This window comes from Arachis hypogaea, chromosome 1 (assembly GCF_003086295.3).
Source record: "Arachis hypogaea cultivar Tifrunner chromosome 1, arahy.Tifrunner.gnm2.J5K5, whole genome shotgun sequence".
Lineage (NCBI taxonomy): Eukaryota > Viridiplantae > Streptophyta > Magnoliopsida > Fabales > Fabaceae > Arachis > Arachis hypogaea.
In genome coordinates, this window is record NC_092036.1 from 62937587 (window position 1) to 62946955 (window position 9369).

The following is a 9369-nucleotide window of genomic DNA, read 5'->3' on the forward strand; positions in this document are numbered from 1 at the left end:
ATGTACAAATTAATGCTCTTCCCATTTGCTTTGAGGGATGGAGCAAAACTATGGCTAGATTCTCAACCCAAGGACAGTTTGGATACTTGGAACAAGGTGGTTACTTTGTTTTTCACAAAATTTTTCCCACCAAAGAAGCTAACTAAGCTTAGGATGGAGGTTCAGACCTTCAGACAGAAGGATGGTGAGACTCTGTATGAAGCTTGGGAGAGATCCAAGCTACTGACTAGGCAATGCCCTCCAGACATGTTCTCCAAATGGATACAAATAGACATATTTTATGAAGGCTTGGGTGAAATGTCCAAAATGTGCTTAGACAATTCTGCAGGAGGTTCATTGCACAAGAAGAAGACACCGGAGGAGACTATTGAGCTGATTGAATTGGTTGCAAGCAACCAATATTTATACTCCTCTAATAGGAATCCTGTGAATTTTGAAACCCCTCAGAAGAAAGGCGTGTTGGAAGTAGATGCTATTAATGCTCTTCTTACTCAGAACAAGCTGATGTCTCAGCAAATAAATCTACTTACTCAACAGATGGGTGGCATGCAAGTCTCAGCTATCAACACCTAAAATCCACCACAGGAAGTCTCCTATGACATGGTAGGTAATTTTGTGCAAAATGATAATTATGATTATGCTCAACCTTCTTTTGAATAGGTGAATTACATGGGGAGTAGTCCTAGGAATCTCAACAATGACCCATATTCTAAGACATACAACCTGGGATGGAGGAATCACCCAAATTTTGGATGGAGGGATCAACCTCAGAGACATCAGAACTTCAACAATAATTCTCAAGGCGGTTTCCAACAGAACAATGATTTGGAAGCAATATTGACAGGTTTTAGACAGGAAACCAGAGCATCCATCAAGAACCTGGAGATTCAAATGGGTTAAATAGCCACCAGAGTTAATGAAATTGATCAGAGGACCACTAATAGCCTTCCTAGTAACACAATTCCAAATCCAAGAGAGGAATGTAAGGCTATCACTGTGATAAGTGGACAAGTGGCAAGTGAAGAAGCACAAGTTATGCAGGAAACCAGAGCCTCCATTAAAAATTTAGAAGTACTAGTGGGTCAACTGAGCACGCAAATACTTGAGAGGTCTGCAAGTACATTTCAAGGTGATATAGTAGTGAACCAAGGAGAAGATTGCAAGGCTATTCAATTAAGAAATGGTAAAGTAGCTGGTTCTGAGACCAAGGTCAATGAAGAGCTAGTTGAAAAGGAAGTTCCAGAGAAAAAGAGGGGAGAGTTGGAGCACGCCCCTCCAAAGCGTGCGGACAATCCATTCCCAGACTCTCTTGACACTTATCCTACACTGCCAAAGGCTCCTGAGTACAAGCCTAAGATTCCATATCCTCAGAGACTTCAAAAGGAGACCAAGGACAAGCAGTTCTCAAAGTTCTTGGAAATCTTCAGAAAATTACAAATCAATATTCCTTTTGCTGAGGTTTTGGAGCAAATGCGTATCTATGCCAAATTCATGAAGGAGCTGTTGTCAAAGAAAAAACGTTTAAAGGGAGATGAGACAGTAGTCCTGACTAAGGAATGTAGTGCTGTAATTCAGAATAACTTGCCAAAGAAGATGCCAGATCCAGGGAGCTTTCAAATTCCATGCACCATTGGGAGCACAACCTTTGAGAAAGCCCTATGTGATCTGGGGCAAGCATAAATCTAATGCCCTTATCTGTGATGAAAAAGCTGCAAATCCAAGAGGCACAACCCACAAAGATAGCATTGCAGATGGTAGATAAATCTATGAAGCCTGCATACGGATTAGTTGAGAATATCTTGGTCAAAGTGGGTAAGTTCTTCCTCCCAGCAGACTTTGTGATTCTGGACACAGGGGAGGATGAGAATGCCTCTATAGTTCTAGGAAGACCATTCCTAGCCACTGGAAGAGCTCTGATTGATGTAGAAGTGGGTGAATTAGTGCTTAGAGTGCATAATGAGCAACTGGTCTTTCATGTCTTCAAAGATATACATCCAACAGGTGAAGAAGAGAGGTGCATGTAGGCTAAGCTTATTGATCCAAACCTTCAAAAACCGCCTAATGATACACAGCAGAATCTGCAACTCAAACCTCCCTTAGTAACAGTCAATAAAATTCCTCCTGACATCAAACCTAAGTTTGGTGTTGGAAATGCATCATCTACAAAGGAAGAGTTTCCCAAAAAGAAGAAAGTACCCAGAGGATGGAGAAACAAAAAGATCCCCACTGAAGGTTTCTCCCCAGGAATGAAGGTAGTGTTGACCAGCAATCCAGCATGGGTTTATACAGTAATCAGAATCCTCTCTCTGGAGCATATTGAGCTACGTTATAGAGATATAGAAAAAAAGTTCAAAGTAAGGGGTGAAGAGCTGAGCCCCTATGATCCTCCTCCTTAGAGGAGCTGACCGTCAAGCTAGTGACGATAAAGAAGCGCTTATCGGGAGGCAACCCGATAACTTCGTATCCTTAGCTATTTTTCATAGTAGTAGTTTTCTTATTTATTTTATTTGAGTTCTTACTAATTTTCTAATCATGCAGCTAATATTATTCCAGGAACTGAATACTTCAATATTTCAAAAAAAAAAAAAGAGAGAGAGAAGGCACACGACGCGATAGCGTCATTGACGCGGACGCGTCACTTATTTGTGCGTGAAAAATGATATCTGACAGAGAGTTACGCGGGAGTGACGCAGGAATGGAGCCTTTCGCATAAACGATCCCACGCGTTCGCGTACCCCACACATTCGCGTCGTTTGTGATTTTCGCCAGTCACGTGGGCGCGTCACCGACGCAAACGCGTGACCTGCCAATTCGATGTAAAAGAGTGTTTGGGCAGAGCGTTGTGCTGGCTTGGGGCAAGAAGTGTGATAGAAGCACAAATTTGGTCACGCGGACGCGTCCCTGACGCGGCCGCGTCAATTGCACATATGGCCATCCACGCATTCGCATGCATGACGCAAACGCGTCGTATGAAAATTTGGCTCCCAAGCCATGCGAACAGAAGTTGCGCGGGTGCGCGGCTGGCTTCGCGCAAATCACACAAAACCCAGGGCACGCGGACGCGTGCCTGACGCTTACGTGTCATTATGGAAATTTCGCGACCCACGCAAATGCGTGCTGCACGCGTTCGCGTCGCTTGCCCACGCTAGTTCGCCGCCCAGTTTTCTTTCTCTCTCTCTTCCAATCCTAATTCTCTCTTATTCTTTTATCCTTTTATTTTTCTTTCCTCATAATATTTATCTCTTTCTATTTTCAATTCTTATTTGCTTGAGGACAAGCAAACCTTTAAGTTTGGTGTTGACGCTTCGAGTTAAAGCTTTTCTGTTTATTCCTATGGCACCAAAAGGGAGGCAAATCATTTTCATGGAGGAGCACAACCTGAAGAATAAAGCGACCGCTAGGATAACTAAGGTGGTTGAGTTCCTTTCATTTTTATTCCTCCCCTCTTTTTTTTCTATGTTATGTTCTGGTTTTCTGCTATTTTGCTTTGTTTATTGCATGATCTTTTATTAGTTAGAATTCTAGGACTAGTTTTTTTTTCTTTAATGCTAAAAAGATGTTTCATGTACCACTCACTGAACTTAAATCTTAAAAGAAAAGAAAAAGAAGTGATTTATTGCATGAGAAATTGAGTTAATTTTAAGAATAGTCTTATTTACTTAAATGTGGTGGTATTTTCTGTGATTTTTGAATGCATGATATGAACAGTGCATACTCAAATTTGAATCAAGGGTTGTTGATGTATAAGGAACAGGAATTTAGAGAATTATTATGATTTCTCTGAAATAAACAAAAATTTAATCCTTGAAGCAAAAGAAACAGCAAAAGAAAAAAAAAGCATTATATAAATAAATAAATAATAATAAAAGCAAGGTCCAAGGCTCTGAGCATCAATGACTAGGGAGGTCGGACATGATTAAAAGCTCAAAGAGTTGTTTCCCTTGTCATATGCTTGTGGTGTGATTGTGTTAAGTAATCCTTGAGACAGAACACTTAGAGTCGAGACCAAGTGCGTTTAACAGAGTATGCCAAAGGCTTTGAGAATCACTGTCTGGGAATAATTGAAAGAAAAATCAGAACTCAAAGAGAGTTCCCCAGTTAAGTGCTTGTGGTGTTTCGGTGTCAAGTAACTCTTGAGACAAAACATTTAAAGTCACAGCTAGGCTCAAGGTGCAAAGCACCAAAAAAAATAAATTAAAGTAAATTTTGCTGTGTTCAAGGATTAAACTGAAATATAAAAGATCAGAGAATTCATAATATTATCCGGATTCTAATTCCATATGACAGTCACATCCTTCTGATTTAAAGGAGAGTGAGATGCCAAACCTATTCAGGATTACAGTTATAAACCCCACTATAAAAAGAGACATGAGCTTAATCAAACTCTCATTCTCATGCAAATTCACATCATAAGCTTATATTATTTTTGGTTGCTTGAGGACAAGCAACAGTTTAAGTTTGGTGTTGTGATGCGTGAGCATCTTATCTATCTTTTCCTTGTGAATTTGCATCTAAATTGTTGAGTTTAATTTAGAATTAATAATATTTTAGCCACAATGGATGCTATTTTGCGTTTTGTGCAATTTTATTCATTTTAGGTAGCATTCGGATGGATTTGATGAAGTTTCTGCAGAGAAAAAGAAGAAACCAAAGGGATGACCAGCGAAGACCGACGCGGACGCATGGCTCACGCGACCGCGCGGAATGGAGAAATTGCAATGACGCGATCGTGTGCCTGACGTGAACGCGTGGACTAGAATCTGCACAAATGACGCGAGCGCATGGACGACGCGGACGTGTCACATGCGCGATCTGCAATAATACAGAAAACGCTGGTTACAATTTCTGGGCTATTTTTGACCCAGTTTCCAACCTAGAAAACACAGATTAGAAGCTGCAGAATGGACAAATCAAGTGGTCCCCACCCATCAACTGAAGATCTGTTAATTAATTCGAATTTAAATTCAAATCTTATCTTTTAGGAAAAGATATTATTTTTAATTTTTGATTTTAAACCTATTAGGATTAGTAATAAATAGAAACTCTATACATTTAGGCAGGCACAAGATTGTTACCAGACCCTTATTTTTCTTCTCTGAACCATGAGCAACTAATCCTTCATTGTTAAGGTTAGGAGCTCTGTCTATTTGTATGGATTGATTCGTTTGATCTTTCTAATTTATTTCATGTCTTGATTTATATTTCAATAATTGTTTTTGTTCTCCATTTTATGAAATATGGGTGGAACGGAAGTATGACCCATGTTCTAATTGAGTTCTTGTAAAACTTGGAAAAGCTCTTTACTTGAATAACAGCTTGAAAACATATTATACTGAATTTTAATTGTTTGTATTTAACGGGATACGTGACATATAATCCCCTTATTTTTTGGATAATTAGAATTCTTTTGGCATATAAACTAGAAATTGATCATCACCTTCTAATTGGAATTAATTGATCAAGGAATTGGCAATTAATGAATTTTAGAGGAGACTAGGAAGGTCTAAGGAATTAGGGTCTAGTCATATATAGTTTGCCATGAAATTAAATCTTGCATGATTAAAATCGTTAGTAAGAAAATAAATCCGGAAAAATAGATAACTCTGAAACCTTAACTATTTTCTCTAATATTTTATTCCCAACTTATTAATCTGCCTGTCTTTGATATTCCGAATTTACACTTAAACTTTTTGAACATCTCAAAACCAATTTTTGCTTGCCTAACTAAGTTTATCACTCAATAACTGTTGCTTAATCCATCAATCCTCGTGGGATCGACCCTTACTCACATAAGGTATTACTTGGTACGACCCGGTGCATTTGCCGGTTAGTAAGTGTGGGTTATAAAATCCGCATCATGGAGCTCTGCTGTTCCTCGAATATTACTGCAAAGTACTATTATTCTTCTATTCAATTCAATCTTATTCTTATTCTAAGATGTTCACTTGCACTTCAACCTGATGAATGTGATGATCCGTGACACTCATCACCATTCTCACTTATGAACGCGTGCCTGACAAACACTTCCGTTCTACCTGCGAAAGCTAGAGTGTGTATCTCTTGGGTTTCTAATCAACAATTCACATCGACTCCCCTCTAACAATGGGGCATTTAAATCAGAGATTAGAACCTTTGTGGTATAGGCTGGAAACATTTGGCAGCATTCCTGAGATCCAGAAAGTCTAAACCTTGTCTGTGGTATTTCGAGTAGGATCTGGGAAGGGATGACTTTGATGAGCTTCAAACTCGCGACTGTAGGGTGTAGTGACAGACGCAAAAGGATAATTGGATCTTATTCCAACACGATCGAGAACCAACAGCTGATTAGCCACGCGGTAGCTGTGCCTGGTATTTTTCATCCGAGACAAAAAATCTGACAGTTGATTAGCCGTACAGAAACCGTAGAGGACCATTATCATTGAGAGGACGGGAGGTAGCCGTTGACAACGGTGATCCCCAACATACAGCTTGCCATGGAAGGGAGTATGAATGATTGAATGAAGACAGTAGGAAAGCAGAGATTCAGAAGAAACGACGCATCTCCATACGCTTATCTGAAATTCCCATCAATAAATTACATAAGTATTTCTATCTTTATTTTATGTTTATTTATCTTTTAATTATCAAAACTCTATAACCATTTGAATCTGCCTGACTGATTTTTACAAGATGACCATATCTAGCTTCAAGCCGACAATCTCCGTGGGATCGACCCTTACGAGGTTTATTACTTGGACGACCTAGTGCACTTGCTGGTTTGTTGTGCGAAGTTGTAAAAAAGAGTTGAGATTACAATTGTGCGTACCAAGTTGTTGGCGCGATTGAATCACAATTTCGTGCACCAAGTTTTTGGTGCCGTTGTCGGGGATTGTTTGAGTTTGGACAATTGACAGTTTATCTTGTTGCTTAGATTAGGTAATTTTCTTCTTGTTTCAACCTTGATTTTATTTTCAAAAAGTTTTCAAAAATCTTTCAAAAAATTTTTTTCTTCTTTTTCGTTTTTCCAAACTAATTTTCAAAAAATCCAAAAAAAATTTATAAAATCATAAAATCAAAAAAAAAATTTGTGTCTCTTGTTTGAGTATAGAGTCAAGTTTTCAATTTACTGTCAATTGCATGTTTCTATTTTTCTTTAAAATTTTTGAAAATTCATGCATTGCATTCTTCATGATCTTCAAGTTATTCTTGGTAAGTCTTCTTGTTTGATCTTCATATTTTCTTGTTTTGTGTCTTTTATTGTTTTTCATATGCATTTTTGAATTCATAGTGTCTAAACATGAAAAATCTTTAAGTTTGGTGTCTTGCATGTTTTTCTTTTCTTGAAAATTTTTCAAAAATAAGTTCTTGATGTTCATCATGATCTTCAAAGTGTTCTTGGTGTTCATCTTGACATTCAAAGTGTTCTTGCATGCATCATTTGTTTTAATCCAAAATTTTTAAGTGTTGAGTCATTTTGTGGTTTTTCTCTTTCCTCATTAAATTCAAAAAAATATCTTTCCCTTATTTCTCTCATAAATTTTGAAATCTTTGGGTTGACTTAGTAAAAATTTTTTAAAATAAGTTGTTTCTGGTTAGTCAAGTCAAGATTTCAATTGCAAAAATTTATCTTTTCAAAAACTTTTTCAAAAAAATCAAATCTTTTTCATTTTTCTTTTATATGTTCGAATTTTTTTTTTTAAAATTGATTTTCAAAATCTTTTTCTTATCTTTATTTCATAATTTTCAAAAACCTTACTAACAATTAATGTGATTGATTAAAAAATTTAAAATTTGTTACTTTCTTGTTAAGAAAGGTTCAATCTTTAAATTCTAGAATCATATCTTTTAGTTTCTTGTTAGTCAAGTAATCAATTTTAATTTTCAAAATCAAATCTTTCTAAATTTCTTTTCCAAATCTTTTTCAAAAATAAATTTCAATCATATCTTTTTTAAATCATATCTTTTTCAATCAAATCTTTTTCAATCATATCTTTTTAAATTTTGATTTCAAAAATCTTTTCTAACTTCTTATCTTTTCAAAATTGATTTTCAAATCTTTTTTAATTAACTAATTGACTTTTTGCTTGTTTTACTATTTCTTATCTTTGTCAAAATCACCTAACCACTTTTCCACTTTTAATTTTCGAAAATCACTAACCATTTTTCAAAAATAATTTTCGAAATTCTCTCCCTCTCATCTCTTTCTATTTATTTTATGTATCTACTAACTCTTATCTTCTTCTTATAATTCGAACCCTCTTCTCTTCTCTCTCTGTGTTCGAATTTTTCCTCTTCTATTCTTCTTCTCTTCTACTCACATAAAGGAATCTCTATACTGTGACATAGAGGATTCCTCTTCTTTTTTGTTCTCTTTTTTTTCATATGAGCAGGAGCAAGGACAAGGACATTCTTGTTGAAGCAGATCCTGAACCTGAAAGGACTCTGAAGAAGAAGCTAAGAGAAGCTAAAGCACAACAATCCAGAGAAAACCTTACAAACAATCTTGAAAAAGAAGGAGACATGGCCGAACCCAACAACAATGCAAGGAAGATGCTTGGTGACTTCACTGCACCAAATTCCAACTTCCATGGAAGAAGCATCTCAATCCCTGCCATTGGAGCAAACAACTTTGAGCTAAAGCCTCAATTAGTTTCTCTGATGCAACATAATTGCAAGTTTCATGGACTTCCATCAGAAGATTTTTTTCAGTTCTTAACTGAATTCTTGCAGATCTGTGATACAGTTAAGACCAATGGAGTTGATCCCGAGGTCTATAAGCTTATGCTTTTCCCTTTTGCTGTAAGAGACAAAGCTAGAATATGGTTGGACTCTCAACCTAGAGATAGCCTGAACTCTTGGGATAAGCTGGTCACGACTTTCTTAGCCAAATTCTTTCTTCCTCAAAAGCTGAGCAAGCTTAGAGTGGATGTTCAAACCTTCAGACAGAAAGAAGGTGAATCCCTCTATGAAGCTTGGGAAAGATACAAGCAACTGACCAAAAAGTGTCCTTCTGACATGCTCTCAGAATGGACCATCCTGGATATATTCTATGATGGTCTGTCTGAATTGTCTAATATGTCATTGGACCATTCTGCAGGTAGATCTATTCACATGAAGAAAATGCCTGCAGAAGCTCAGGAACTCATTGAAATGGTTGCAAATAACCAGTTCATGTACACTTCTAAAAGGAATCCTGTGAATAATGGGATGCCTCAGAGGAAGGGAGTTCTTGAAATTGATGCTCTGAATGCCATATTGGCTCAGAACAAAATATTGACTCGGCAAGTTAATATGATTTCTCAGAGTCTGAATGGGTTGCAAAATGCATCCAACAGTACTAAAGAGGCATCTTCTGAAGAAGAAGCTTATGATCCTGAGAACCCTACAATG

At 37.2% G+C, this 9369-nt stretch overlaps 1 non-coding gene across 1 annotated transcript; it reads right to left on the reverse strand.

Moving 5' to 3' along the window:
• Positions 1-8892: 8892 nt before the first annotated feature.
• Positions 8893-8996, reverse strand: LOC112714481 (small nucleolar RNA R71). The gene has a single exon (XR_003159276.1). It is a non-coding gene; the product is annotated as a small nucleolar RNA R71 (small nucleolar RNA).
• Between the last annotated feature and the right edge of the window lie 373 nt (positions 8997-9369).